Source organism: Epinephelus fuscoguttatus, linkage group LG2 (genome assembly GCF_011397635.1).
Source record: "Epinephelus fuscoguttatus linkage group LG2, E.fuscoguttatus.final_Chr_v1".
Classification (NCBI taxonomy): Eukaryota; Metazoa; Chordata; class Actinopteri; order Perciformes; family Serranidae; genus Epinephelus; species Epinephelus fuscoguttatus.
Genome location: NC_064753.1, coordinates 2711814 through 2717813, shown reverse-complemented (window position 1 = coordinate 2717813; position 6000 = coordinate 2711814).

Here is a 6000-nt window from a genome sequence, read left to right as displayed (position 1 = left end):
AGAACGCAGCCAGCTTCCGTTTTTTTGTGCGACACTTCCGGTCCAGCATTCTTACCACTGTGTAAATGGGAATTGCCTTGTTGTTTACCTTGCTGAGTTTAGCTATATATATGTATATATCACATTTTTCACGTCACTGTATCACCGTTGAGATTAATCTGATGTTTGTAAAGTCTATAAACACAATGACTGAACAAACATTAGTATTTTCTCTGTGTGTAATTAATAACATGGTTATCGTAGATTAGCTGGGCTAACCGTTAGCTGTTAGCCATTAGCCGTGTCTGTAATAACTCACTTAACTCACAAAGTGGCCCGTGAAAAAAATATTTTCTCCAGCGGATGTCTTAGTTACAACATGATTGAGCTAACTGGAGTAGTTTCATGTTGTGTCCGACAACGGGAGGCTTTTAACGGATGACGATCCTGATGTTAGCTTTGCTGCTAGTGTTAACGTTAGCTGTTCCTGTCAGCTGCAGCCACTGATGCTTTCTAGACATCGTCATTTCCCAAAACTGAATAAATACCACACACAGCAACACAAAACTGCTTTGCTAGCTCAATCATGTTGTAACGGCTGGATGCTTGATGCGTACATGCTGATTCAGTTGCTATCAGAGCCGATCCGCGCATCACTATGGCTTAATGATCAACTCAGTCAATAAAAACAACCTGTCCTGTGTTAGGAGTGTATATCGCTGACAGAAAGAAAGAAAGAAAGAAAGAAAGAAAGAAAAGGGAAAAAAGGATAGAAAAGCAGCGTACACCTCACATATTTATTTCTCACAGTTGCGCACAGGTTTGGCTGGCATGCAGAGGCACCGTCTGTATGTCTGTGTGTCGAGGGTGCGAGCCGCAGCTTCAGCTGCTCAGATAGAGAGGCTGTGTAGCCCGGTGTGTTTTTTCACTGATTCAGTTCTGCAGGTTCTCTGCTGGTACACTGGAGACGGGGATCAAGCAGTTTGTCTCACTCGGGATAGATTGTGCTTTTTTGGTTCATAGTTTATGATTGACGTGCGATTTATTCGCGTTTAGAGGGAATAAATTTCCGTTATAACGGAAACGTGGGCACAGTTATCTAACGTTATACAAAATGCACAGACTAACTAACTAACTAACTGATTGACTAACATAAACAACTGAAAATTGAAAAAAAATTAGCTTGCACCGTTAGCTCCGGTAAGGGAAAGCATGAGGGAAAGCGGCTGACCGGAAGTCACGCACAAAAAAACGGAAGTTGATCACTATTTACTTCCGTGTTTGAAAATAAGGTGGATAGAGTGGCCCGGATCAGGAAGTCCACAAAACCAGAACAGTGGCATCATGTTAGCACAGATCAGAACCCAGCGGATCACAGGACCAGGTTCATTCCAGCAGCTCACCTACAGCACCTGAGCTGGCTCTCCAGCCCAGAGTTCTTGAGACAGGCAGAGGCTGATGTATCCCAGGAGGCTGAATCTTTTGAGCTTGTGAAGCCATTGGAAGATGAAGAGATTCGTCCACAAGTGACCACCCTTGTTACAAGAGTTACGGAACAGTTGCTTGGGTCGCACAGATTTGAACGTTTCTCAAGCTGGAAATCCCTCGTGAGAGCTATGGCAGCACTCACTCATATTGCAAGGTCATTTTCTTAGGCTTCTCGCACAGAGACCTGCTCAGGCTAGCACGTTTGCACTGATCTGCACACCACAGAACTCAAGCAAGCAAGGACAACAAGCAAAGACAGCCATTATTCGGTGTGTACAACAGGAAGTTTATAAAGAGGAGCTCAAGAGTCTCCCAAAAAAAGAAGAGATCTCCCACCGAAGCCCTCTCAAGAAACTTGATCCCTTTATTGATGAGGAAGGCTTGATGAGAGTTGGAGGTCGCTTGCAGTCAGCAGATCTTTCAGAACTGGAAAAATACCCTCTGATAATCCCAGCCAGTCACCATGTGGCCACTCTACTAGGCATTACCACAACCGAGTAGCTCACCAAGGCTGTCAGGTTACTGAAGGAGCATTGCGCACAGCAGGACTCTGGGTCATTGGAGGCAAGAGGCTAGTTTCCAGTGTAGTCCATAAATGTGTCACTTGCAAGAAATTAAGAGGACGACTGCAGGAGCAAAAAATGTCCAGCTTACCTGAGGACAGAGTGACTGTTGATCCACCTTTCACTCATGTGGGCCTAGATGTTTTTGGGCCATGGGGTGTCACATTCCGCCGCACTAGAGGGAATAGTGTGGAAAGCAAGAGATGGGCTGTGATGTTTACTTGCCTGAGTACCCGAGCAGTTCATCTGGAGGTGATAGAGGCAATGTCATCTTCCAGCTTTGTTAATTGCGTCGATTCCTGTCGATTAGAGGGCCTGTCAAGCACCTCCGGTCGGACTGGGGTACAAATTTCATTGGAGCCTGCCAGGAGCTGAAAATCAATGTTGATGATCCAGAGATCAAAGGATACTTGCTTGACCAAGGCTGCACTTGGACCTTCAATACACTTCATTCATCTCACATGGGAGGAGTGTGGGAGAGGATGATTGGTGTTGTTCGACGCATTCTTGATAGTCTGTTGCTGAAAACCTCAACCACTCGCCTCACACATGAGGTATTGACCACTCTTATGGCTGAAGTCATGGCCATATTGAACGCCAGACCTTTGGTTCCTGTTTCTTTTTTTTTCTTTTTTCCTACTTGTCTGCATTGGTCTTCATAGCTTAGCGCCACAAAAGGGTGTATGCTTCTTGTGAAGATTGATGCACTGTTAATCTTGCAGTCAAGTATTTTATACCCATAATGCGTGGTTGTGACCGTCACCCACCCTCCCTGGAGACTAGCCTATCAGCCTTTATTGGAAAAACTTCCTAATATGAGCCAGAGAGGGCCATGATACACCAAAGTGTGTCAAGGGGAAAGTAAGGAAACAAGCAAGGGGGAGGGGGCAGGTGCTTAAGTCCTGAGTTATATAGCAACAGTGCATGCGGAGAAGAAGGAGGAAAAACAAACAAACAAATAAACATACAAACAAAAAAACGGGAGAAACAGGCAGTGTAGCTGATGTATTGTGGCCTTGAGGTGGTTGTGCTAGAGTCTTGGTGGAGGGGGAAAGCCCGATTGTAGAGAAGAGTTGCCAGCGCGGTGTGGTAGGTTTGAGAAGTAAGTGGGCCCCTTTGGAGTGATCCCATTGGTTTTTTGCGATGCGTCACGGAGCTGAAGTATTGAACATGCATGTATGTGAACCCTCCCAATGTGTTTATGAAAACCATCACCAGGGTCCAGGGCCAGCCCTGCGGGGAAAGGGGGGCGGTATGGCACCCCAAGACCGCAGGAGCGCCCAGACCCCAAGACCAGGGAGCCGCAGAGGCCGCAGGACACCACGCAGGCCCAAGGACCCAGGGCGGCAATGGCCGGCACCCCCAGAGAACACCCCAGACAGGCGGGGCAGGAGTGCCCGCCCACCCACCACCCGACGTGGATCACCCCCACCCCCATCCCCCACCCAGGGACGCACCCAGGGACTGCCCCCGACCCAAGGAGCCAGGCGCTGGGGCCAGGCGCGGGGGCCCGGCACCGCCCCCGGGGAGAGAACCAGCACCGCACCAGACGGGCCCACACCAGGCGCCGGCCACCAGCAGACGCCGGACCGGACGGTAATGAGAGCCCACCCAGGCCCGGGCGGACGAGGGAGGCAAGGAGGCGGTGATGCTGCAAGGCATATGTCCCCGGCTCATCGGGAACCAGGGGACCGCAAAGGGCCACCCACCCGAACCCCCCAGGACGGGCCCCCACCAACACACACCACGAGCAGCCAATCCCCCATCGGGACCCCCTAGCAGAGGGCCCAAAAACCACAGCCAGTCAGGAGGCAGAACCCCGGCAGGAACCCACAGAGCCCCCAGGGCGCCACGCGGCCCACCCGCCAGACACCCCCCCCCCCCCTTACTATGATTCTCCGATCCCTGACGGAGAAACATTAACCCTACACCGTGAATGTGAATGTGAGTGCCCATAAGTGTGATGTGGTGCATTAAAATTGAGGGACATAGGAGACAGGTGGGGGCAAGGCTGATGGCTACAGCACACTGCTGTCCTGCAGCCCGTGCAGCCATAGGCACCTGAAACCTGTTCCCATCTGTCCCACAAGATGTAGGTGTATGTGGTGCGTTAAAATTGGAGAACAGATAAGGATGGGCCGGGGGGCAGCATGGAGGGCTACCGGACACCACTGTCCCATAGCCTGCCCCATCATGAAGCCCCCCAATCCATCAGTGGTCTGCACCTCGAAGAGTGAATGTATGTGGTGCATTACAACTGTGGAATGTGTGGTGAGTGAACTAAATGTGGTTTAGGAGGCCAGGCCAGTGTAGGCCCAGCCCGAAGGCTGGAGGGATGGATGAGAGGGGCTAGAAGGTGGCGCCAACCAGACCCCGGTGCCACGAGGCCCCCAGCGCCCATGGACAGCGGGCCAGGCGGGCCCCAAGGACCCCACCTAACCCCGCCCCCCAAGCAACTGCAGCGTCAGGTCCCCGCAATGGTCCCGACCTGGGCCACACCGCCCGCAGCAAATCGACCCCCAGCAGAAGGACGAGGCACGCCACCAGGGCCCCACCCAGCCCCCCCGAACCCTGACGCGCAGGAGCACAGGCCAACCTGCAACCCCGCCAGTACCCCCCCAGACCGCCACAGGCCCAAAGCCGGACCCCCAGCCCATCCGACCCGCCCCCCACCGTCGGCCGCACACCAACGGGCAGGCCCACACTGCGCAGCACCAGAACACCCCCCCGCGGGCAGCACACAGCTCCCACACCAGGCCCCTGAGAACCCCGAGGGAGGGGGAAGGATGGGAACGGAGCGAGGGGGGGCCCCAGGCACACAGGGCGAGCAGTCCAGACGCACCCGCCCCCAGGGGAAACCGCCCGGCCCCGCGATCCCCCACAGAGCCAGGGAGCAGGCCCGGATTCAAGGGGGAGAAGGTGCACCTAACACATGCTTAAGACCTTGAGTTCTGATGAACCGCTGTGGTATATTGTGCTAAGAGAGATAGAGGGATTAGGGGTTACATCATTAACAGAAACACGTTACATATTATACAACAGTCTTTCTTGAGTTGTAATATTTATATGTACAGGTGGCATATGCTCACAGGCTGAGTGGCACTATACAGACACGTTTAGTGAGTGAATAAATGGTGACCATTTTTCTGTAAAGTATGTTAATTGGTTTCTGTGGCCAGCAGATATTTTCTCCAGCAAAATATGTTCTAAAAGGAGATTCAGCCAATGGTTGATGTTGAGGGTCTGTTTATCTTTCCAATTGACTAGGATTGTTTTCTTGGCGATGGCGAGAGCTACAAGAAGAGAGTTGCAGTGGCTGTTTGGGAGGTCAATTGTCATCAGGTCACCAATTAAGCACAGGTTGGGAGATAATGGGATTCTGCAGTCCAAAATGGAGGAGAGTTTCTGAGTGACTGTTGACCAGAAGTGCTGGACGGGTGAACATAACCAGAGTGCATGAAAGTAGGTGTCTGCAGTGTTCTGAGTACACTGAGTGCATATGTCAGATTGACTAAAGCCCATTCTATTCATCTTTTGTTGGGTGATGTGTGTTCTATGGAGTACTTTAAATTGGATAAGTTGTATATTAGTGTGTCTTGTCATCTTAAATGTATTTTTGCATATCTGAGTCCAGAAGTCAGGGTCTGGTGATACACCCAGCTCTTTTTCCCATTTTAAAATTGGTAAATGTATAGAACTGGTCTTTGACAGTAATTTATAAATCTTAGAAAGGTTCTTCTTATTACTCGGAGAAAGCTTTGTAATATGTTTGGCAAATTCTGGTGGCTGCAAAGTGTCCTGAGGCGCTGGAATTATCCTCTTGATTGTTTTTGTCAATTGTAAATGTTGTAGAAAATTTCCATTTCTTATTTCAAAATTTGAAATAAGTTTGTGTATGTCATAAGTATATTGTCTTGGAAAAGGTGGTGGAGATGAATTACTCCCTTCATCTCCCATGTGCTAAAATGGA